This window comes from Schistocerca serialis, chromosome 6 (assembly GCF_023864345.2).
Source record: "Schistocerca serialis cubense isolate TAMUIC-IGC-003099 chromosome 6, iqSchSeri2.2, whole genome shotgun sequence".
Lineage (NCBI taxonomy): Eukaryota > Metazoa > Arthropoda > Insecta > Orthoptera > Acrididae > Schistocerca > Schistocerca serialis.
Window position 1 is genome coordinate 572,098,577 of NC_064643.1, and position 23,777 is coordinate 572,122,353.

Below are 23,777 nucleotides of genomic sequence, written 5' to 3' on the forward strand. Positions count from 1 at the left end.
GGTTATATCATCGTTAGTCTCACTGAACTCTTCTCAAGTCTACATGTCAAGTGTGGTCTGGCGTCTGGTTACCAGCAACAGGTTCCAGGTTCAAACTAGTCAATTCCCTAAAAAACATGTTCAGAGCGTCGTTGTGCAAAAGTGGTAGGGAGACACGATATAAAACAAACAGACACTACGCAGAATGTTAGAGAATGGCGACCCTGCCAAGATGGTAAAATACCATGATTGAAGGTCGTCCACATGCCTAACTAGGTCAGAAAAATATCCTGCTGAAAAATTTTCGTAGTAAAAATTTTTTTCTTAAAGTTATACATAGTCGAAAACAGTAGCTGCAGCGATAGATAGTATGAAAGTATTCAATAGAAAGTGAGACATTGTAGCAGAGACAATAGCATAATTAAGTTATGAATTTTAATATTGTTAGAATTAAGTTTTCTCTCCAATGCAAGCGCACAGGTGGCGGATACATCGTTGACAAGTTGGTTTTGACCCAACAAGTCGTGTGTGCAAAAAGTTTATGAAACGCGTGAGATCGTATGAGCGCATGTTGACTCGAAGTAGGGCGCGTGAATTGCTTTTAAAACAGAAAATAAGGGATTCGGAAAGATAAGCAATGGCAGTTTGAGACCTTGACCGAATTGAGGTAGAGACCCAGCATGAAAATGGACTGAGAATAGAGGACGGTACAACAGACGATGCAGTATCGCGAGAAATAGGACATATAACGCACCATAACGAGGATAAATATACGCCAAGGCATAGAAAACGTAAGTCAGCATACGACAGAGGAGCAGGAAAGTAGAGAGACAGTCGATGAGGATTCTAACTTGCGTCTTGAATACGTAGAACCCATAGTACAAGTAATCAGAGCTCCCTTACCACAGAGTACAAGGAATGCGAGCAGAACCGTGTCACAGCACAGTTCAATGCAATCGGTTGCGAACCAACACTTGGGCGAAAACACAGAGCGTAGGACGTCGGAAGAAAACGCAATAGGACCCACCAATCTGGCAGAATTATTACAACAAATTGCGGAAATCATGACAAGGCAAAATAAAGACATAGCGAACCAAATTCAAATTCAGAATGCAGAAACCACGAGACAAATGCGTGCGATTAAAGAACAAAACAAAAATATTCAATTACACCTAAGTCATAATGAAGACGAGGCAAAAGAATCTCGAGAAGTGATAGGATACTTAATAACAGGTCACAATCAATTGAGAACAGACATTGACAAGGTACAAGCGGACATACAAACATTGCGTAATGACATTCAGGACGAGATCAAAACATTACGTAACAACACCCAGAGAGAAGTCAAGAAACTAGAGAAACAGATAAACGAAATTACTAGACAAGCAGCAGGCACAGCGCGTGAAGTTGTTGTAAACAGTGTGTTACGCAAACGTATCACAAAAGCAGCGCTGAAAAGATATGATAACCGCATAGTCAAAACAGAAGCGCAAACGAGGCGACAATTTCAGAAATTGCGAACAGAGTTATTGCAAACCATTGAAGAGCGTGGAGAACAGGATCGAACAAGCACAGAGTCTGCAACCACATCCGTATCTGTAACAGCACCGGAGAAACAAGCAATTAACGAAGATATTACGCATTTGCGATTCCAATCACAGGCGGAAAGTAACATACGTGAAATCAGACAGCCCCCACAGCAACAAACACGTTTCGATTTTCTTGATGAACAAACGGCGCCACAAACACATGCGGAACCACAAATGTTTGTTTCAAGACAGCTTGGATAGTGCAATGAAGAGGCAAGGTTACCCAGACAAGATACCGAACCAATACGTGACAATGGAAAGCCAGGTCGCGAGGAGTACAGTGCAATACATTCAGCTACACGTTCACAACCGATGGAAGAAAATTGTTGCGTACCACTCAAACGATACTACGCAAGGGTAGGCGAAATTTACAGTGGACAGTATCCAATGGATCTACCACAACCGGAAAGAACGACGGGAGAAATGATCAGAAACAAAAGTGGAGAAGAATCGTGAATTTCATACGGAACTATGACGAAGTACGACAACGATCATCTCCGCACAGTCAGAATATTTCAACACTTTCGAGAAGGAAACTCATTACATCCAAGAACTTTTATTGATCAATTCCGAGTAGGATTACCAGAACACTGGACGCTAGCACACAAATTAGACTTTATATGTGCACACATGTCAGGAACAGTCGCAGAAACCATGCAGAATGTTGCAGCGGCATGCCGATCGTACGAAGATTTCTGAGAGAAGTTTCTCTCACGATATTCGTCCAGCGAAGCACAGTACGAATTATTACGGGACCCATATTTTGAAAATTCAGGAGAGAAGAGTCCAGTGAAATTTTTCGAATTAATGGCAAAGAAAAATCAATGCTTAGATGCACCATACAGTGACGGAGAGTTGATTAAATTACCCGCGATGAAGCTACCATTGAAATACCAGCAATCATTAGTAGGTCGCGGAGGCAATGACGTCGAAGCATTTAAAGGTATTCTAAGGGAACTAGAGCTCATATTTTCGGAAGATGACTCAAGAAAAAGACGAAGCCCTCGTGAAAACGAAAGCAAAATGCAGTGGAATCCACAAGACACAGTACGAAGAAACAATAATAACGAACCATGTGATAACTTCGCACCAAGAAACGACAATAGATTTCAACAAAGAACCGGTTATGGATTTAGAAGAGAATATGGCAATAACTATAATTCACCCAGGAACGGCAACAACTATTACAGAATGAATAACCACAACCGGAACAGGTATTGGAGCGCCAATAGACTGACAAATTATCAACAAAGAAACCGCTATCAACAAGCTGAACAAGAAAAGAGAATACAGATAGAAGAGGTGGAGGTAAGACCACCAAGCCCTGATAAACGTTCGAATTGACAGCTAAGCGCCCATGCCAAAGAGAATGACGCACCGACCCAGGACAATTGCAGCACCTTGAACAGAGAAGTAAATACCTTATTACGAGAAGAGAAGAAGGAAGAAACAAATCCGCAGGGACCAGATGAAAACGAAGACAGGAAAATAACAATATCGTGTTGGGACGAAATTAACTGGGAGAATACTGACGAGGAAGATGAATTACCAGAGGCATGCACAATGAATGTAGGAGGAAAGGACGAAGTAATGAGTATTGCAGAGCTATTGGAGATGGAAACGAGGAAAAGCGAATTCAATGAGGATAATGCTCAGTCGACAGAACTTGAAAAAAGTTCCTAGTGGGCACACAACCCAACGTATATAATGAAAGAAGTTATGAAGCGATAATTAGAGCATTTAGATGCGATTATGTGGAAGTAGCGACGAAGAAGGAGAAGATAGACGAGGATGAGCAAAAAGTAGAGGATGTTGAAGAAAGCGTAAATGAAGGAAGGAATAGAGAAGAGGGAATAAAAGAGAGAGAAGTAGCAGTCGAAGCTTATCCTGCAGAAACTTCGAATTCACAAGGGAACTTCCTGAAAAGACTCATGTATGATTCGGTGGAGGATTCGTTGATGCAAGAAGAGGAAGAACAGAACCAACCCTTTCAAATTCAACCAATTGTGAAGGCCATGGTAAAGCATATCCCAGTCAATATTGTAATTGATAGCGGAAGAGAACTGACTGCGATCTCAGAATATTTATTCATGCAGTGTAATTCCAATGAGGAATTGCCAGTTGTGAAAACACGTAAGATTAGAGTAAGAGGCCCTATTAGAAACAATGCTGCCGAAGTTACGAGACAAACAAGGTTAACTCTTTCGTGTCAAGGTCAAAAGATCGAAGCCAACTTCGTGATTATACCTAAACTAACTGTTGATTTGATTATAGGTGCAGATTTTTTAAATGAGAGGCGAGCGATAATAGATATGAGGAAAGGTAGCGTAACATTCGGAAATGTCACACTTCTCTTTGAGCAAAAGCTAAAATTAGAAGAAATACCAGTTATAAACAAACAATTAAGAATGATGCGAGATAAAGAGGATGAAGAATTAGAATGGTATGCACAAAAGGGGGAATCACCTCATGTTAGAAGTCCATAAAGAAATTGACGAAAAATTGCAAGAAGTTCAAGGTATTTCGGAACACAGTAAAAGAGAATTAGAGGGTATTTTACGAGATAAAACAGAGGTATTTTTACCTAAGACTGCAGTATTAAACCCTTTCAGTACAAGTTTGAAGATTAATTTTATTACTGCTAAATAATCAGCACAATATTTCAAGATTATTTTGCAGATAAGATCGTCAGGAGAAAGAAGAATGAAGAGAGAGGAAGGTGGGAAAAAGAAAGTAGTTTCAATAAAAACAAAAACAAGAATTACACCAATAGTACCATAGATTAAGGTGAAGGAATAAAACTTAGATAGTCTAACGGCATGAAATACTAAAATGCTATACACCACGACACTACACCAAAAATAAAAAAAAAACGAATTTGAGGATTCTTTTAGAACTTATGACTCAAAATATCTTAGAATTGTAACATGGAAAGGGCGCCGAAATTTGTAAAGCTTTTAAGAAGGTGTAAAACAATGTAGGTACTAGACACATGTTAGATGATAATAAGTAAAACTTTTTGTAAGAACCATTGTAAAACCTCCAGCAAGGACAAGACGCAACGACGCACTAGTTGCAATGAGAGAAGTATCAAGAAAGAAAAGGACGTAATTAGCAAGACACGATTCCTACAAGGCAGAAGTGTTGAGAGAAAGGAAAGGACAGCGAGACCAACAGAAGGCCCTTGTATCGGAAGTGGGCCGTAAATCTGCCTGCTAAGCAGAACCCTGCTGGGACAGGACAGGGAACCACACAGTGGCGGAACCCTGCAGAGACACGACAGGACACCGAACGCCAGAAGGGACCGGTGTAGGGACTGACAAGCAAACACCAGACTTTCACTGCTTGTAAACCCCGGGATGCCCCGACTCAGCAGAGCGAGCAAAAAATGGCCCGACGAGAAGATGGCTTGGGTAAGCCACCACTGGCGAAAAATATGTGTAAAAGTCACACTACCGCTATTAAACAGCACGCTGATGCACGAAACTGAAGAAAACGTCCACAAAGTAGAAATGACATGCCCATACCATTTATGAAACTGTTACTAGGACGAGAACTTCAAAGCGACTAGTTATCAATAAATATTTCCATATCCTGCCCAGAGAAGAACCAAGAATCAAGTAAGAAGCAGAGAAAAGCAGGAAGAATAGAAGTTCAAGATTTGCAAGGTTGAGGCCAAGGAAGAAGATGGGTAAAGAATAGAGGGCATACCTTCCCAAATCCCTATCCTATTGTAAACTAGTCGTCTGCGAAGTATTACAACGAAAAACGACCTCTTTCAGCGACACATAACAATGACTTTCACGCATACAAAGCCAGTAAACCACGAGATTCTGCACTCACAGCTCCATTCCATTATGGGACCTCCACAACAGCAACACACTCTTGCAAAGCCAACAAGGAACGACGAATGAAGCTATGCATCAAAAAAATACTTGCCCACATCCATCTCGCTCAAGTCCATCACCTTCGTGCAAAAAACATTCACCAACCTCATGCTTAAACATTCATAGGATTGTGTGAATGTGTGAAATCAAATTATGTGATGTAGGAATTGTGCAAAAGAAACGTGTGAAAAACTAAATAAGTTAAGCACACCAGACAGCTAATAAACTACAAAATAACAGTCATTGACTCTGGACTTACGTAAAAAATAGACTATCGATACAAATAAGTCATTAGTTTTCAAATTGACAGTACATAAAGAACAAAAATAAGGCTTAATAAACACTAAAACTATATGCCACTTATTTTCTCCTCATAAAAATAAAAGAATAACTATATTTTACTTATTTTCTCCTTACAAAAACAAAGAATAAAAAATTATCTTGTTGGATCTTTTCCCTTTTTTTAACATTTGTACCATTTGTTAGGAAAATATCTCAATAGTTGTGCATGTATATTTATTTGTCAAAGCAATTCATGGAACTAATTCTCATTTGTTAGTGTAACAATGTTGAAATGAGGGTCTAGAAACAAAAACATTTTACTTGTACATGATATTTAGAAACTGTGTTGGGAATAGATTTTACTTAATTTTACATTTATAAAAACAATATTTTTAAGAAAATCGATGTGAAAGACTCCTCACTTTCGATAACAAACTTCTTAGAAAGCAAACTTCACAATTAAATAAAGAAAGAAAACAATTTAAAAAAATAATTATAATTAAATTGAAAATATTCTTCCCTTGTCAATACAAACATATTTTTGATAATAATGTTGAAGAATATAAAAATATAAATTAGTAATACAAACTAGTGTACAACAGAATTATGTGGCTGATCAGTAGGCAACCAAATTTAGATAACGGAATAATTTTTGACTGATTTAGACAATGATTCAATCATTGCCTAACTTCAGTGAAATAATTGAGTTTGAAGGGTGGTGATATGGAGGGTGTCAGGCAAATCAAACACCTTTCATGAAAACCCTGACATGATAAGCAAATCCAGTAGTATGTCACATAGCCCCGAATAAATTTGTGACATTAAATTAACCAAAGTAATACAAGTAACGAGTAAGCAAATGGAATCTAATAAAGGCGAAAGTAAATATAAGTACAAGAAATAAGAACAGCGGGAAACTTAACATCAGGATTGATGGTCACGAAGTAGAAGAAGTTAAGGAATTCTGTTACCTCGGCAGTAAAATACTCCATGACGGACGGAGCAAGGACATCAAAAGCAGACTAGTAATGGCAAAAAGGGCATTCCTTGCCAAATGAAGTCTACTACTATCAAACATGGGTCTTAATTTGTGGAAGAAATTTCTGAGAACGTATGTCTGGACAACCGAATTGTATGGTAGTGAAATATGGACTGTGGTAAAAAAGGAACAGAGGAGATTCGAAGAACTTGTGATATGGTGCTACAGAAGAATGTTGAAAATTAGGTGGACTGACAAGGTAAGGAATAAAGAAATCCTGTGCAGACTGGGAGAGGAAAGAAATATATGGAAAACAGTGATACAGAGCAGAGACAAGATGATAGGATATCTGGTAAGATATGAGGGAATGACTTCCATGGTACGAGGGGGAACTGTAGAGGGAAATCTGTAGAGGAAACAGAGATTGGAATACATCTAGCAAATAATTGAAGGCGTAGGTTGCAAGTGCTACTCGGAGATGAAGAGCTTGGTACGAAAGAGGAATTCGTGGCGGGCCACATCAAACCAGTCAGAAGACTGATGACCCCCTTTCCCCCTCCCAAAAAAAGAAGAAAAAGAGGTCCATCCTGTTTTTGGACGATGGGGTGATGTACAATCGTATGCCACAGTGTAACGGTGGTAACATTTCCAAAGTTCTCGGAGCCGAAGTTCATTTATTAGGATTTGAGGTTCTTCGCTGAATGTCGTGCCTGGGTCTTGGTCATCTCGGTGTAGGACACAACTGAAATTTCTGGCTAAAACAATTGCGGTGTAGGTCGATAAGTAACTCGACTATAGCCATAGCATATAATCTCTGTCTTGTTAATGGCAGGTTGGTCCCGAATGATGCATATGCGTTTATAATCTGTATTGTCTGAAGCTGATAATTTTCTGGCCGATGATATCCTATTAACATTAATAATTGCGAGTGTCACTTTATCGTACCATTGTGCTTCTTTAGAGTTAAATATCTTGCACCTAGTCTACTTTTTCTCGATCAAAGAACTGCCGTGTTGGGTCTATCTTTTTCTAAAGATATTTATTTACCACTTAACAATTTCACACTACAGAAAACAAACTCATTTGAAAAATAATTATACGCATTACAATACTTCCATGTTCCACTCTTTTGTACGAAAATCTGCAAGAAATCGCTCATTGAGCTATTTCTTAGATGACACTTCTGTAGAACTGACATTACATTTCCCTTTTTTCTTCTTCTTCCGTGTACTTTCATGTCAAAATACTGTGGTGAGCTTTACATATTGAAATCTTGAGGAAATTCGCGTATATAAGCGTGTATTTCGGGCTGCGAGTTACTTTCTCGTATTCATCCCATAAGTGTTCCAGCTACTGTAATTTGTAAGTGAATTTAAGCTACGTGAAATGTGTGTTCCGTGATCCACGTTGTTGCCTATCGCTTTGCTTTGAAAAAGCTTTTCATTTGGGTATCATGACGTTAGAAACCTCTATTTGCGATCGTCCGTTCCATTGATCAGTCGAATCATGTTTCCCACATATCAACAAATTTCGGTTTCTCAAAACGATGTTCGATTGTGTGCTTCCAATTACAATTTCTACAGGCTGATGAAGATTTTAACTGGCACAAGTAAAGCTCAGAATTGATAGCTACTATCCGGTTTATCGCTTTGTACCAAGCCGGTCTGGCGCCTTCTGATATTTCCATCGCAAATTTTCCCACGCGGTTTTGCAGTTGTGCTGCGGTAGTCGCAGGTCTCATTTCTTGGGAATTGGTATTCCTTCGAGAGTAATGATCGTGTCACGAACTTTTCCTTGTTTTAGGACGTCTACTGGAATGTAGCTTTTATTGAGATAATAATTTCGGGCAAGATTTAAGAGTGTGGGATATTCACATTGTAAACTAGCGCTAGCTCTGATGTCGGTCGATATTTGTGAAACAGTACGACAGTTCGCGTTTGTGGTCACTTAGCTGTGTTCACGAGTAGTGCCGCGCATTCTGCGTTCATGTCCTTTAGTCCGAGTCCACCCTCATTTAAACTGGGGATGTAGGTCGGCAGAGATACCTTAAAGATTTCGTTCCTCCCCATTTTTCTGGGCATCGGGAGGACATGAGCTAAGAACCACGGTTTTGCGCGTATTTGTGTGTTGTACACCTCGGCTTCTTCTGTCATAGCCAAATTTCTACCTGCGTGGATTTCTGATACCGCTGTTATTTTATGTAGTGTGGTGCACCAGTTCAGAGCCTCTATTCTTTGTGGGTTATTTACCACAATGAAGCCTAAGACTCGGTGTTGATTTTTGGTAGTGAACCAATTCCCTTGTATGTACCACTTATTATTTGCAATTGCCAGCAACACAGTCTTTTTGGGGTTGACAGTAGCACCTTTAGCTTTTTCGTATCGTCAGAGGATGTTATATAAGTTGTCAACATTTCGTGATCTTTCCATGAAAACCGGTAAGTCATCGGCACAAGCTGTGCATACGAGCCTTATATTTCCTGTTGAAATTCCTTGGCCCTCACAACATATGGTACGGAGGAATGAATCTAAGGCCATTGTATATAATGGCATAGATAACGGGCAACCTTGACTGACTGATCTTTTGATGGGAATCTTCTCACTCAATCTACCATTAACAATGATTTGTGAGACACCGTTGTCAAAAATATTCTGAACTGCATTCGTAAAATTGGTGCCAAAAGCCATTTTAATCATGACTTTTTCCAGATATTTATGATTAACCCTACAGAAAGCATTTTTAAAGTCTATTAATAAAATAGGGGCTTCTTTTGATTTCTCAGTTTTTGTGTACGATATACAATCTCTATAAGTTAGCAAGTCATACATGTTTCTGTTCGGACGTCACGCATTTGATCATTTATTTTTAATTTTATTACATCAATCTCCTCGAAAAGCACCAAGCGATCAGTTTATAATCAACGTTGAGTTGTGTGATTTGACGTAGATTCTGTATCTTAGGTGTTTCTGTAATTCTTTTAAAAATTCTTCCAATATGTCGACAACACTACGAATCATAATAACAATGTCTAGTAGAACTTTCCCCGAATATTAAAGTATTTCAAAGAAAATTCTACAGGAACCCCATCGACTTCTCCGGATATTTTCCTTTAGAATTCGTTTTTATTGCTTCCTCGGTTTCGTGTAGAGTGAACTGCTCATTAAGTTGCGTCCATTAATTTTCCGTAAGCATGTGAGGTGTTTCCTGAAGATAACTCTTTATTGCGGATGGGCTGATGTCGTTTTCTTTGAATAGTTTTGTTAATTGGGTGATGATTTCAGTTTTTATTTAATTCTCATCAAGTTTTCTGATCATTATGTTCTTTTTTTTTTTTTTTTTTTTTTTTTTTTTAGAAACACTTCCTTCCTCTGTCTAAGTGGTAGGTACAAATAAGTGCTTCTGTATTACCACCTACCGGCTGACTCCTTATAAAGGTATCTTCAATTATTCACTTATCTTTCGGAGGGGACATAGAAGTTTTGCCTCCATTTGTCTCAACTGCAGTAGTAATGTCGGCGGAACTTTTATTTTGCTAACGAGAGGTTCTAGGCAACAGAATTTTCAGCTTGATTGGAGTGAATGGGCTTTCTCGGCACCATAGTTGATATGTTTCGAATAGCAGGCCTCGCTTGCGTGAGCCACCATTTCAATGGGCTTTTAGCGTGAAACCACTGTTTGAGAACCTCATGACATGTGACCAATAAATCTGATCCTCCAAATGGCTACAATCAGGGTTCCAAATGCCTTTCTTATGACGAAAATGTGCTTTCGAAAATTTAATTTGGCAGACGTAGCTGCCATGGTCCGGGAGTGTCACGGGTTTTGTTTCAGTTTTATTAATCTTGGATTGAAGACGACATGTGTGTTATGTCCTTTAGTGTAAAAATAATTGTACTCGGATTTGTTGGCGTTCAAAATTCGCCAAGTGTCTTCAAGATTGATAACTGTCAACCAGTGCCTTAAGTTCATTACACTTGTTTGGAATCCGGTCATACACAGCTAAAATCACCACCGATGGCGAGTTTATTATTGTTCCTATGAAGTAACTGGTGTAGATATTGACCAAAGAAACGAATTCTATTGGCTTTATGTCACTAGCGGATGGAGAGTAAACGTTGGCAGGATTTGCATTGTAAATGGCACAAGTGATTCCACGTCCACTCCGTCAAATTTCTGTATCATTTGTTTTAATGTATTATAATGGCAGTATCAGTTCCAGGCCCTGGGTCGTTCTTAGAAATTACTGCGAAATCACAATTTGATAAGCTGCTTCGCTTGTGACGTTTTGTATTAACGTCCTACGAGTCGCGACGTGGAAAGTCAGAAGCTTGAACGTGGTAGGAAAGCTAGAAAATCTGAAAAGGGAAATGCAAAGGCTCAATCTAGATATAATGGGGCTCAGTGATGTGAAATTGGTAGAAGACAAGGGTTTCTGGTCAGATAAGTAAAGGGTAATATAAACAGCATCAGAAAATGGTATGACGGCAGTAGGGTTAGTTATGAATAGGACTGAAGGGCAGAGAGTGTGCTACTGTGAACAGTTAAGTGTTAGAGTGGCCCTCATCAGAATCCATAGCAAACCAACACAGACAACGACACTTCATTTATGCATGCAGACGTCGCAAATAGAAGAGAAGGAGATAGAGAAAGTATGTGAGTATATTGAACGGGTAATTCAGTACGAAAAGGGAGATGGAAATCCAAATGTCACCGGTGATTGAAATGTGATTGTTGGAGAAGGAGTGAAATAGAGGAGTACGGGAGAATATGGACTTGGTATTCAGAATGTGAGAGGAGAAAGATTGAGTTCTGGGATAGCTTTCAGCTTCTAATAGCGAAAACGCTTTTCTAGGATCACAAGAGGAGGAGCTGTACCTAGAAGTGGCAGGGACATACGAGAAGATTTCAGCTAGGTTACATCATGGTAACGCAGAGATTCTGAAATGAGGTATTGGGTTGTAAGGAGAACCCAGGAGCAGAAATAGACTCAGATCAAATTCAAGAGTAGTGAAGAGTAGACTGAAGTTTAGGAGATTAGTCAGAAAGGACCAGTACGCAAAGAAGAGGGATGCCGAAGTACTAACTAATGGCGAGATATTCTTGAAGTTATCAAAGGCATTAGATACAGAACTAAAGAATAGTTCAGTAGGCTGTATAGTAGAAGAGGGAGAGACGTCTCTAAAAAGTGCAGTCACAGAAGTTGGAAAGGAAAACATACGTACAAGGAAGGTAACTGCGAGGAAACCATGCATAACAGAAGAAATACTTCAGCTGATCGATGAAAGAAGGAAGTAGAATAATGGTCAGAGAAATTCAGAAATACGGAAGTACAAGTCGCTGAGGGATGAAATAAATGAACAGGAAGTGGAGGGAAGCTAAGGCGATACAACTGCATGAAACAAGTGAAGAAATCAAAAATGAAATTATTGTCAGAATAACTGACTCAGCATGTAGGAAAGTCAAAGCAACTTTCGGTGAAATAAAAAGTAAGAACGGTAACGTTAAGAATTTGTGGGAATACCATGCTTAAAATCGGAGGAGAGAGCGGATAGTTGGAAAGAATGCATTGGAGGCCTGTATGAGGGGGAGGAGTTGCTTGATGACGTGATAGAAGAAGAAACAGGAATCTACATAGAAGATATAGGAGATAGGAATTCAAAGAAGCTCTGAGAGACTTAAAATCAAATAAGGCAGAAGGGATAGAAAACATTCCATCAGATGAGGACAGTGATAACCAAACCACTATTCACGTTGGAGTGTAGAACGTATGTGTCTGGTGATATACCATTAAAATCTCGGAGAAATATCATCCGCACAATCCCGAAGACTGCAAGAGCCTACAAGTGCGACAATTGTCGCCCAGTCAGCTTAACAGCTCATATATCCAGTTATCTGACGAAAATATTATACCGGAAAATGAAAAAAATAGAGATGTGCTATACGACGACCAGTTTAGCTTTAGGGAGAGGTACTTTTGACGTTGCAGTTGATACTGGAAGTAAGACTAAAGAAAGCTCAGGACACTTTCATAGCATTTGTCCACCTGGAAAAAGTGCCCGCAATGTCAAATAGTGCAAAATACTCGAAATTATGAGATAAAAAGAGGATCAGGTATAGGGAAAGACGAGAAATATACGATACGTACGACAACGAAGAGGGAATAACAAGCGTGGAAGACTCGAATTGAAAAAGAGTGTAAGACAGGGATGTAGTCTCTCTCGCCTACTGCTCAATTTACACACCTAAGAAGCAATGACGGAAATAAGAGAAAGGCTTAAAAATTGAATTGAAATTTAAGGAGGAAGGATATCAATGATAAGATTCGCTGATGACATTTCTATCCTCAGTGAATGAGCCGTGTGCAGCTCGCGTTCATGCCGTTTGCTCTTTGGCATTTTGTCAAATCGAGTGGCGTCTTGTTTCTTCATTACTTACTGGCGCAATGAAGTAGCTAGCTTGCCTCCTTGAGTGGCTGAAGCAGCGCTTATCGATACTACTACTGTCATACTATTTGTGGTCTGACCGCTAGTATTTCTGGGTGGTGGTTGTGTGTGTAGTGGTCAGTCGGTGGGAACGGAGCAGAGAGGAAGTCTCCGTAGCGCGGGGCCAAGCCGACCGCTGATGGTTCAAAATGGCTCTGAGCATTATGGGACTCAACTGCTGTGGCCATCAGTCCCCTATAACTTAGAACTACTTAAATCTATCTAACCTAAGGACATCACACACAACCATGCCCGAGGCAGGATTCGAACCTGCGACCGTAGCGATCGCGCAGGTCCAGACTGTAGCGCCTAAAGCCGCTTGGCCACTCCGGCCGGCCCGCTGGTGGTGTGCACACGTTGTCGGATCGTGAGGTGCTAGCTGTCTTCCTATACTGTGATTAATTATTAAATTGACTGGCTCTTGCCAATGAAGTGCACCAGCAGTATTTTCTACCCTGTGGCCGTTAACGTCCCAGTTGCCTGCCCTGGTCGTTGGCGTAGTTTTCTAGCAGTGTGCCTTTCCTCGTCGTGTTGAGACTGTCCGGCACGGCGTGTACTTCGACAGCCTTTTAAGTTGTTTGATTCACATTTTCTTAGAGTGGTTATTGTTCCCTTGGTTGCTTTTAAATGCCGGCCGGCCGGTGTGGCCGAGCGGTTCTAGGCACTACAGACTGGAACCGCGCGCCCGCTACGGTCGCAGGTTCGAATCCTGCCTCGGGTATGGATGTGTGTGATGTTCTTAGGTTAGTTAGGTTTAAGTAGTTCTAAGTTCTAGGGGACTGATGACCTCAGAAGTTAAGTCCCATAGTGCTCAGAGCCATTTGAACCATTTTAAATGCCAATTTCTAAAGACGTAGTCCTGTTCGTATCCTCGTCCTCGGCTGATATTTTCCATAGTTGTGTCGTTGGTGAAACGGAAGGAAATTGGTTAAATTGTTGGTCGGTCCTTGGGCCATCCCTAGTTTGGGTTGTCATCCGATTATTTAACTTCAACTCTCGGCTGCCTGTCTCACCTCACCTTACGTTTGAGCTACCTTCTCAGGCCGCACCTTGGAACACTTCTGAGCACCAATTGTTCTGTTTGTTACAGATTGTGATTTTCATTTTAGTTTGAAGAATTGTGCGATTACTTCGTCTGTGTATTAATTCAATTATTTACATAAAGGTCTTCAGCCGTGTCAAATTAAAATTTTGAAGAATTTTTTTCTTAAAATTGGTTCTATCTGAAATTGTTTATAATCCAGACCGTAAGCCGTTAATTGTTCAGTGTGTTACGTGTGACCTTCAGCCGAGGATTTCCGTGAACCTCTTTTAATAATGCTTTCAGCCATGTGTATTCTTTAAAGGAAAACTTTTTATAAGAAGAAAGGGGTTTATTTTAAATTGTTTGTCTGACTTGTTGTTCAGGCCTTCAGCCGTTGTTTCAGATTTGTTTGCTGTCTTCAGCCGTGCAATAAGTTAATATTTCTTTACTTAGGCTTTCAGCCATTCTGTTGTAAGTTTAAAAAGAAATTTCGTGGATGGAAAAATTGTTTATTAATGTGTTTTAATTATAGTTGTCCTTCAGACGCATAGTGTAGGCCTTCAGCCGCTAATTGTTTTCAACTACATGTTTTTTTTTAAATTTACCTTCTATTTTTAATTGCTTTTGATTTCTAAGCCAGGCCTTCAGCTGATCTTGTTTTTGGTGTGGTTTTGGGTCTTCAGCCCAGAAAGCATCTCAAGTTATTTAACTAGGCCTTCAGCCATATTGTTTAGTTGCGTCATTTAAATCAATGTATATATGAGTGGTTCTTAGAAAAATAAAATTGTGTGTTTGATTGTGCAACTCACAATAACTGTTTACGGCCCCATCCACAATCATAACCTTATTCTGTGTGGTCTCTGAGTACCTATCAACCTGGTTTCAGTGAAAGTGAAGAAGAATTAGAGGGTGTACTGAATGTAGCGAGTAGTCTAATGAGTGCAAAATATGGACTGAGAGTAAGTCGAAGAACGACGAAATTAATGAAACACTTAGAAACTAAACATCAGGTTTGGTGATCACAAAGTAGATGATCTCAAAGAGGTCTGCCACCTAGGAAGCAACGTAACCCATGAAGGCCGGAGGAAGGAGGACATAAAAAGAAGACTAGCACTGTGCAAACGGCATTTTTTGGCCAGGAGAATTCTACTGGTATCAAACACAGTCCTTAATTTGAGGAAGAAATTCATGAGAATGTACGTTTGGAGCACAGCACTGTATGGTAGTGAAACATGGACTGTGGGCAAACCTGGAAAGAAAAGACTCAAAGTATTTGAGATGTAGTGATACGAAAGAACATCAAAAATTTGGTGGACGGATGTGAGGAAAGGAATATATGGATAACACTGACAAGAAGGAGGAACAGGATGGCACAACATCAGTCAAGACATCAGGGAAAAACTTTCATGGTACTAGAGAGAGCTTAGAGGGTAAAAAATGTAGGGGAAAACAAATATTGGAATACATTCAGCAAATAACTTAAGAAGTTGGCTGCAAGTGGTACGCCGAGATGAAGAGGTTGGCACAGGAGCAGAATTCGTGGCGGGCCACATCAAATCAGTCAGAAGACTGTTGAGTGATAGAAAACTTAGAATCTTTCGTTTCCTGTTCGTTTCTCCTGCTTGGTGTTGTTTTTTTAATGCACAGTTGGGGTGCCTCTGCCTAGTTTGCTGGATGTCATTGGTGATCAATAGTGAGTCTAACGAATTGCCAAACTAAAGGTTTGTTCTATGCGCAGGTGTCATCTACTGTGACTTTCCTTGTATCCACCTGTCTTGAATCAACCTTTCATGTATGTGTTCGTTCTTTTTCTTTTTGATGTGAGTAGGCGATACAATTGGTTGCTTGTAAATGACTTGAGTTAAAGTTGTCTTTACTTATGATCAACTTTGTTCATTGGAACAAATTCAATCCATAATCTTGGGACGTTCTTTTCGAAAGCACAAAGCACAAGGTGGAGCAAATAAAAGTGGGTCGGCCGAGTGGATAGATTTGGGGCAGCGTTAGCGGAGGAGAAGCAGACCCACAGTTGCTTCCAACAGGATGGAGCAACTGCCCATACAGCCTGCCGAACCTTGGAACTCATTCACACATTCTTCACATCTGACACTGTCAATAGTACACCTCAGAATGGTCGATGCCCTAGCTGGCCGCCAGCGTCAACCGATCTGTTAGTGTGCGATTACTTGTGTGGGTAGCCCACAAGTCTAACATTTAACATAACGAACTGCAGCAGAACATTTTGGATGAGAGTGCAGCAATACCAGCAGTCCATCTTCGATCCGTCTTCAGCAGCTTACTGTCCAAGGCACAAAAGTGGCAAGAGATGAATGTTGGTCACCTTCTACAAACATCTAGTATAGTCAGGTTAGTACTCTATTTCCTTTCCTCTGCCGTGTTCCTGTGTACCCTGGAAGTCTGTTCTCCAGGCCACTTTTATTTACTCCACCCTGTAGAACGCCGTACTCCGCTGGCACGCTGGCGCGAATTCGTACTTAAAAGATTGTTGACAATATTTCCTTGCTGTACTTCCGGGCTAGAAACCCGCTGTCAGTTAACCTGCGTTGCTTACAGCTGGTCTGTGTCGACGATCGCTGCCGCCGCAGTCTGCATGTCGCCGCGGTCGGGAAGCGACTCAACAGAAAAGGAGTTAATGGTTGGATAAACCCTATGCCACACCCGATGAAGGAAGAATTAACGCTGGAAGGAGACTTAAGAAATATACTGAATGCACTCAATGAGCTGGCTAGAATTTGAAAGAATACCCACGACAAAAGTCAGGACGTGCAGAAGAACATTCATTTGAAGAAAGAAAATAATAGATGACAACTACTGTTCACAGGACTATGTGAAGTCATTCGGATTCCACATCCAAGAAACTTCCTTTCGGCTTTTCCAAGAACAAGCAAAACTGATTGACTTTACAATCACCAAGATTTGAAAATGTACAAATCATAGTGACGGCTGAATTCCTTTGACTTGAGAAAATGTAAACGGTAGAACCTTTAATTGGTAACTCACGTAAAACAATATGCTCTAAGCAATTTCGTATCTAATAGTTTACCATGACGTACTAATTTATGTTTAGCGAAAACTACATAAAACTCTGAACTATTTTGCCTGAAACTTGGAAATAAATGTTCTCCTATGTGACCAGATAAATCAGAAAGAAGAAAGCGATACCTATAGATTGTAAAAGGATGTACTTCATGTAATATTCATACGTGGCACGGATGTATACTAGAAATAAGAGAAGCACAGTTATCCAAAACTAGAAAAAGTCTGAAAAGGGACTCTTATTTTAGTTGCTGTAAACTAAAGCCGTAATTTTTTTAAGTTGTCACTACTTTTATAATGGCAAAATTTAGTGCACCAATGTGTATTATTGGTCGTTAAGGATTTTTGTGAATAATCGATGGTTATTTGTCGAGGACAGTAAAGTGACTATATGAGCTCTTAAGCAGAGCACAAAGTGTAAATATTTATATTAGAATTAATTATGAGGTATAGTAGCGTTGTTCTCTAATAGTATGCACTTGTGAAATGAAAATGCACGAGTCTGAATGATGCAAATTTCTAGTTCATTAATTGCATATGATTAAGCAGATGTATGTGAGTGTGGGACGAATATTTTAATGTGGATGTTGTACGTACAGCAAGATGCGATGCTTCTCAGATTGAGTATAACTTTGGATTTTTTGTAGTTTTGGACACGCATGGGGTAAACATTCTGATTAGAGTAGATAAACCACGTTCGAGAACAAGTAACTATCAGTCGTTGAAACTTTAAGTCGTGATGAGTCCGTATAGAGGTAAATCTTTAAAACGGCATGAGCTCAATATAATCATGGGAAAGAAGGGTAAATTATATAGCGTTTATACCCTTGAAACTACCGAGCAGAGAATGCAATGGTAGATGTGGGACTAACCTCCTTCGTCCGAATATAACGAAAAGGTGTTTAGTTATAATAAGGCTAACGAGATCCGCGCGAACTAATTTGAAGTATATTTGTGTGTAATAAATGATAAGACGCTAACGAGAGGATCAGTGTTGGAACATTTATGAAGTACGTTCGTACACCTAAAAAACAATTAAAGATTACCAACTGAAGTGTGAATAAAATTCAATGTCTGATGAGAGTTACTTAGTGCTAACGGAGAGTTTCTTTGATGGTGTAAAGAAGTGAGAACATTACTTACCTGGGTTCAGATCCGTGAGTTGCTGGATGCCAGTGTTTCGGTGCGCAGAACGATGTCTTTGCGTTGTCTGACGAGGAATCCTATACAAGAACGCATACGAAAACGGTAGCCACTGCACTGTATCGCCAATTTGCTGTGAGTCTTAGCTCTGCACGTGCTTAGTGAAAATCTGAGTCTCGCAAAGGGATTTTGAGTGTGGGCAGTGAGTCGCTCTGGCGACACCTTTAATATTTGTTCAAACGACACGATCTACAGCTGCATGACTACTCTGAAAACCACACTTAAGTACCTGGCAGACTGCTCATCGAACCACCTTCACAATAATTCTATGTTATTTCACTCTCGATCAGCGTGCGGGAATAACGAACACCTGTGTCTTTCCGCGAAGCTCTTATTTCCCTTATTTTATTATGATGATCGTTTCTCCCTATGTAGATCGTCGTCAATACAATATTTTCGCATTCAGAGGAAAACGTTGGCGATTTAAATTCGGTGATAAGATCCCGGCACAACGAGAAAAGGCCTTTGTTTTAATGGTGCCCACCCCAAATTCTGTACAATGTCAGTGACATTCTCTCCCCTATTACTCGACAATACAAAACGTGCTGCTCTTCTTCGAACTTTCTCGACGTACTCCGTTAATCCTATCTGGTAAGGTTCCCACACCACGCAGCAGTACTCCAGAAGAGGACGGACAAGCATAGTAATGGGCAGTCTCTTTAGTAGATGTGTTGCAACTTCTAAGTGTTCCACCAATAAAACGCAGTCTTTGGAATGCCTACCCCACAACATTTTCTGTATGTTCTTTCCAGTTTAATTTGTTAGTAACTGTAATTCCTAGGTATTTAGCTGAATTTACGGCCTTTAGATTTCATTGATAAGTCGTATAACCAAAGTTTAATTGATTCCTTTCGACACTCATATGAATGAGCCTATTTCCCCATCCTAAGGTATCCTACGTAAATCAATGTGCAGTTGGTTTTGATCTCCTGGTGAGTTCACTAGACCATAAGCGACTCATCATCTGAAAACAACATAAGACGGCTGCTCAGATCGCCTCCTACATCGTTTACATACATAAGGAACAACTGAGGGCCTGTGACTCTATCTCGGGATGAATCAAGAAATAACTTCTGGTTTACTCGAAGACTTTCCATGGTCACTGCGAAATATTACGTCTTTGACAGGAAATCACGAATCCAGTCGCATAGTTGAGACGATATTTCATAAGCAAGCACTTTGATTACTAGCCGCTTATTAGGTACGATGTGAAAAGCCTTCTGAATCTCTTGACTTACAGAATCAATCTTAAATCCCTTTTCGACAGCACTCAACACATCGTGTAAGTAAGGAGATAGTTGTTTTTCACCGGAACGATGTTTCTAAATCTGTGTTGACTATCGTATGTGTCAACGGACCGTTCTCTTTGGGATAACTCGCAATGCTCGAACACAACATATGTCACAAAATCGTGCTGCACATTGACGTTAATGATATGAGCCTGTAATTACGTGGATTACTCCTATTGCCCTTCTTGAATATTGGTGTAACCTGTGCAACTTCCCAGTCTTTACGTAAGTGTCTTTTGTTGAGCGAGCGGTTCTGTATGATAGTTAAATATGGAGCTACTGCATCAGCTTACTCTGAAAGGAACATAACTGACATTCATCCGGACCGGGAGACTTGATTCTGCTAAGTGATTTAAGTTGCTTCACTACTCTGCGAATATCTACTTCTAAGTTTATGTTGGCAGCTTTTCTTGATCCGACTCTTGGAATATTTACTTCATCTTCTTTGATGACGGAATTTCGGAAGGCTGTATTTAGTAACTCTGCTTTAGCAATACTGTCATCGATAATATTTCCGTTGCTATCGCGCAGAGGAGGCAGAATCTATTTGGATTCTCTGCCTTGTTTCTAGGAAACGTTTCGTTGTGGAAACCGCAATATACATCTCGCAATGAATTCCGCGCTAAGTTCCGAGCTTGTAAATGACTGACAATCTTGGGAATTTTGCGTTCATCTAAATTTGGCATGCTTTTTCAGTTGTTTCTGCAACAGTGTTCTGACCTGTTTTGTGTACCATCGGAGATCACTTCCGTCGTTTGTTATTTTATTTGGTATAAATATCCCACTTGCTGTTGATAATATTTCTTTGCATTCAGGCCACATCTGATCTACATTTACATTATTAAATTTGGTGGAGTAGAGATTGTCTCTCAGGAATAAGTGAAACGAAGTATTATCTACCTTTTTGAAAAAATATGTTTTCCGTTTATTTCTCGTGAAGTGGAAATTACCGTATTCGATTGGAGTTAATATGAAATAGGGCTAATGAGGATCCACAATGTGCCTGTTATGAATCTTCGTGAAATGTGAAACTGACTAAACGCACGTTATGGTACATAGCAAATATGAAACGAATAAATCACACTACAAACTAGAAAATAAACTCTAAGAGATGTCCCTATAACAGGAATAAAACATGCTGATCTCCTAATTCTATATCCTATGTAATCGATGTATGATCTGAAAGAAGAAACTTCTGTTATGTAATAATATATCAGCAAGCCATTATGAGTGTTGTAACGGCATTCCTAATTCCACTATACGACTTTTCCATGCTGGTCACCTGGTGCCTACACGGGTGGCAACCCGGTTGGTTCGTGATGCCTCATTCCAATTTAGCTTTACAACTCGTCGTCTGGATCAACTCCTTTCACTGGGCAACATCCGACAACCACTGACGTCACCTTTCATCTATCACAATGTTCATTTCGAATAATGTCGAAAATATATTAACTAAATTATTTTAGATTATTTGTAACTATCAAGCGACAATAATTCTCAACCTTCTACAAATAACAATCAGACAACAGCTTACTTGTATCTGCTACATAAACAATACATTCCAAGTAAAGTAAATAATGAAATTGATGGACGATAAAAAATCTCTAAACTATTTCAGTATGTGTAGGTAAGCTTATGTATAAAATATAAGGTTAGTTAGTTACTTACTTGTTCCGTAGGTCATTTGAACGATTTTTTTGTCGAAATGATGTGTAACGAGTCAGTTTACGGGACATGTATACATGAATAGTGTTGACACTAATGAACAAGTTATTAATTTTAGTCCTACTCATGAAACTACATTTTTTTACTGGATATTAGTTTGTAGGTCCCATCCACAAAATCAGTCCAGACAGCCTCTTTATTTCACCCTTGTTTGTTGGTACTGAATGATTTATCCACAAATCAGTTGAAAAAACAGCTTTATTTCCTTCTCGTTTGTTGCCACCTATTGATTCACACGTTTACAAACCGTTTTCGTTTGTGTAGAATAAATGTTTATTTGTTCACTGGTATGTTGGAATATTTCACCACTGACAAAGAGTCCTTAAAAATCTTTGACTTTTTACACTTTTGCATAATTGCATTACTTACATTAGCATCAAGGGGACTCGTAAAATGCACAATTTTCGGTTGATTGCCTCTTGGTTGATGGGAGAAGCTTTACACGGCAACGTTTACGTTTTACAAATAATACGCTCTTCTCCTCGTGACATTTTTGCTAATACAGACAACAAAGTTTTCAGAGTAATCGATGTGAAACTAGGCCCTTATTACACAACTATAGCTTTCTGTAACTGGTCGTTCCTTTGACACTGTCTTCTAACCATACCAGGCCCGTTTATGCTCCAACTCAACAGTCGTCAAAGGTAGTACATACAATTGGGTGCTTTCCCAGCTTATCGGCAGGTGCTGAGCGAATTTTTTCAAGGGTGACACCTATATTCTAGGTGGCATGTGTGGTGCGAACGTCGGATGGCTTTCTGGCTGGAAGGTGCAACATTACCCACCTGTTTACATGTAACAACACAAGACTAAGGATTGCTGGGCATGCAGGACTCTGACTCAAAGGAAAGCCCAATAAAGCTGGCTCCGTGCGTACTTCTGGCACATTACATTGTTGAAACACTTACGTTTATACGAGCGAAGCTGTATAAAATGGGATGTTCACATAAAATCAGTAATAGGGAAGATGAATGGAAAGCTCAGATTTATTGGAAGGTTTCTGGAAAAGAGCATTGAATCTCTAATCGAAATCGCAAACGATATTTCAAACTTAAGGCACTATCAAGTGCTACAATGTTGGGTGTAATTAGACTTCTTTAAGTGAATTAATCGTCAAGATCTATTGAACTGTATGTCCCAGCGTGTAGATGAGTGAAAAATCATCGAAATGCATGGGAGACAGGTGGCAAACAGGTTTTAGAGTCAAAACAATTGAGCCATAGAATGAACACCAAAGCAGTAGTTACATGGGGAGTGAACACGCTCTGAAAATATACTTTTGATACTGTACTTTCAGAAAGTGGTCACTGGAAGTGTTTTCACACGACCCAAACACATTACACCAAGCAAAAATAAAACTGATTTTGAAGAGTACTCATCTTCTTTGTTGTAAAAGCGTTATTGTTCGTCGCACGTCTGATTTTGGTTCCAAAATTTCACTTTCTGTCCACTTGGCTGTTTGATTTTGTATGACACTTAAATATTCCGTTCACTCTGTTACGTAACGTGCTCGATGAAATAAAACAGTCTATGTGGGTGGTGTAACTCAATAATGAACAAACATAGGTTGAAGTCTGCTCGTTGTCCTGGATATCTTGCAGGGAACTGGATTCTCTGAATTCACATTTTAGGTTGTTTCCAGGGCATGAAACAAGCTCAAGATACGCCGAGAAACATTTTGTAATATATTATTTCACAATGCGACACAGATCTTCCGTCGCGGAAGTCGGAACAACAGTGAGATCCACATTTCTCGAACCCTATTGCTTATACATAGTACATGATAATGGGAACACTGTTGATAGTGCTGATTTTACAATTAAAAATCATCACATCCTGTTAATTTAACATGTAGATAGAAATGTTAAAATTGAAGTAATTCGATCAATAAACACAATTGAATCCGAAACAGAGGTTACCTTAGGCAAATACGCAACATGTACAATGCTTTTTTTACTGTTTTGTGAGTTACACAATATATAAATGAAGTAGAGCGTTCCTACCATATTGTAGGTGCTCGTTTGAATAGACCTTTTCATCTGACATTTACTAAAAGTAGATTTTAGTCGCTGTTAATAGTTTCTATTTGTGAATAACTCATAAAGTTATATCAATATTTCGAAAATGACTGAAAATAACTCAGTATGTAGATACACTAATGAGTTATAGCTGTACACAAAATAAAACTTCACCAGACGTTTTCCTGCTGAGAACTGAAAATGAGCAACTCGTAAAACCACAATTTGATAGTCTGCTAGTTACAGCTGAATGTGACAGTTTC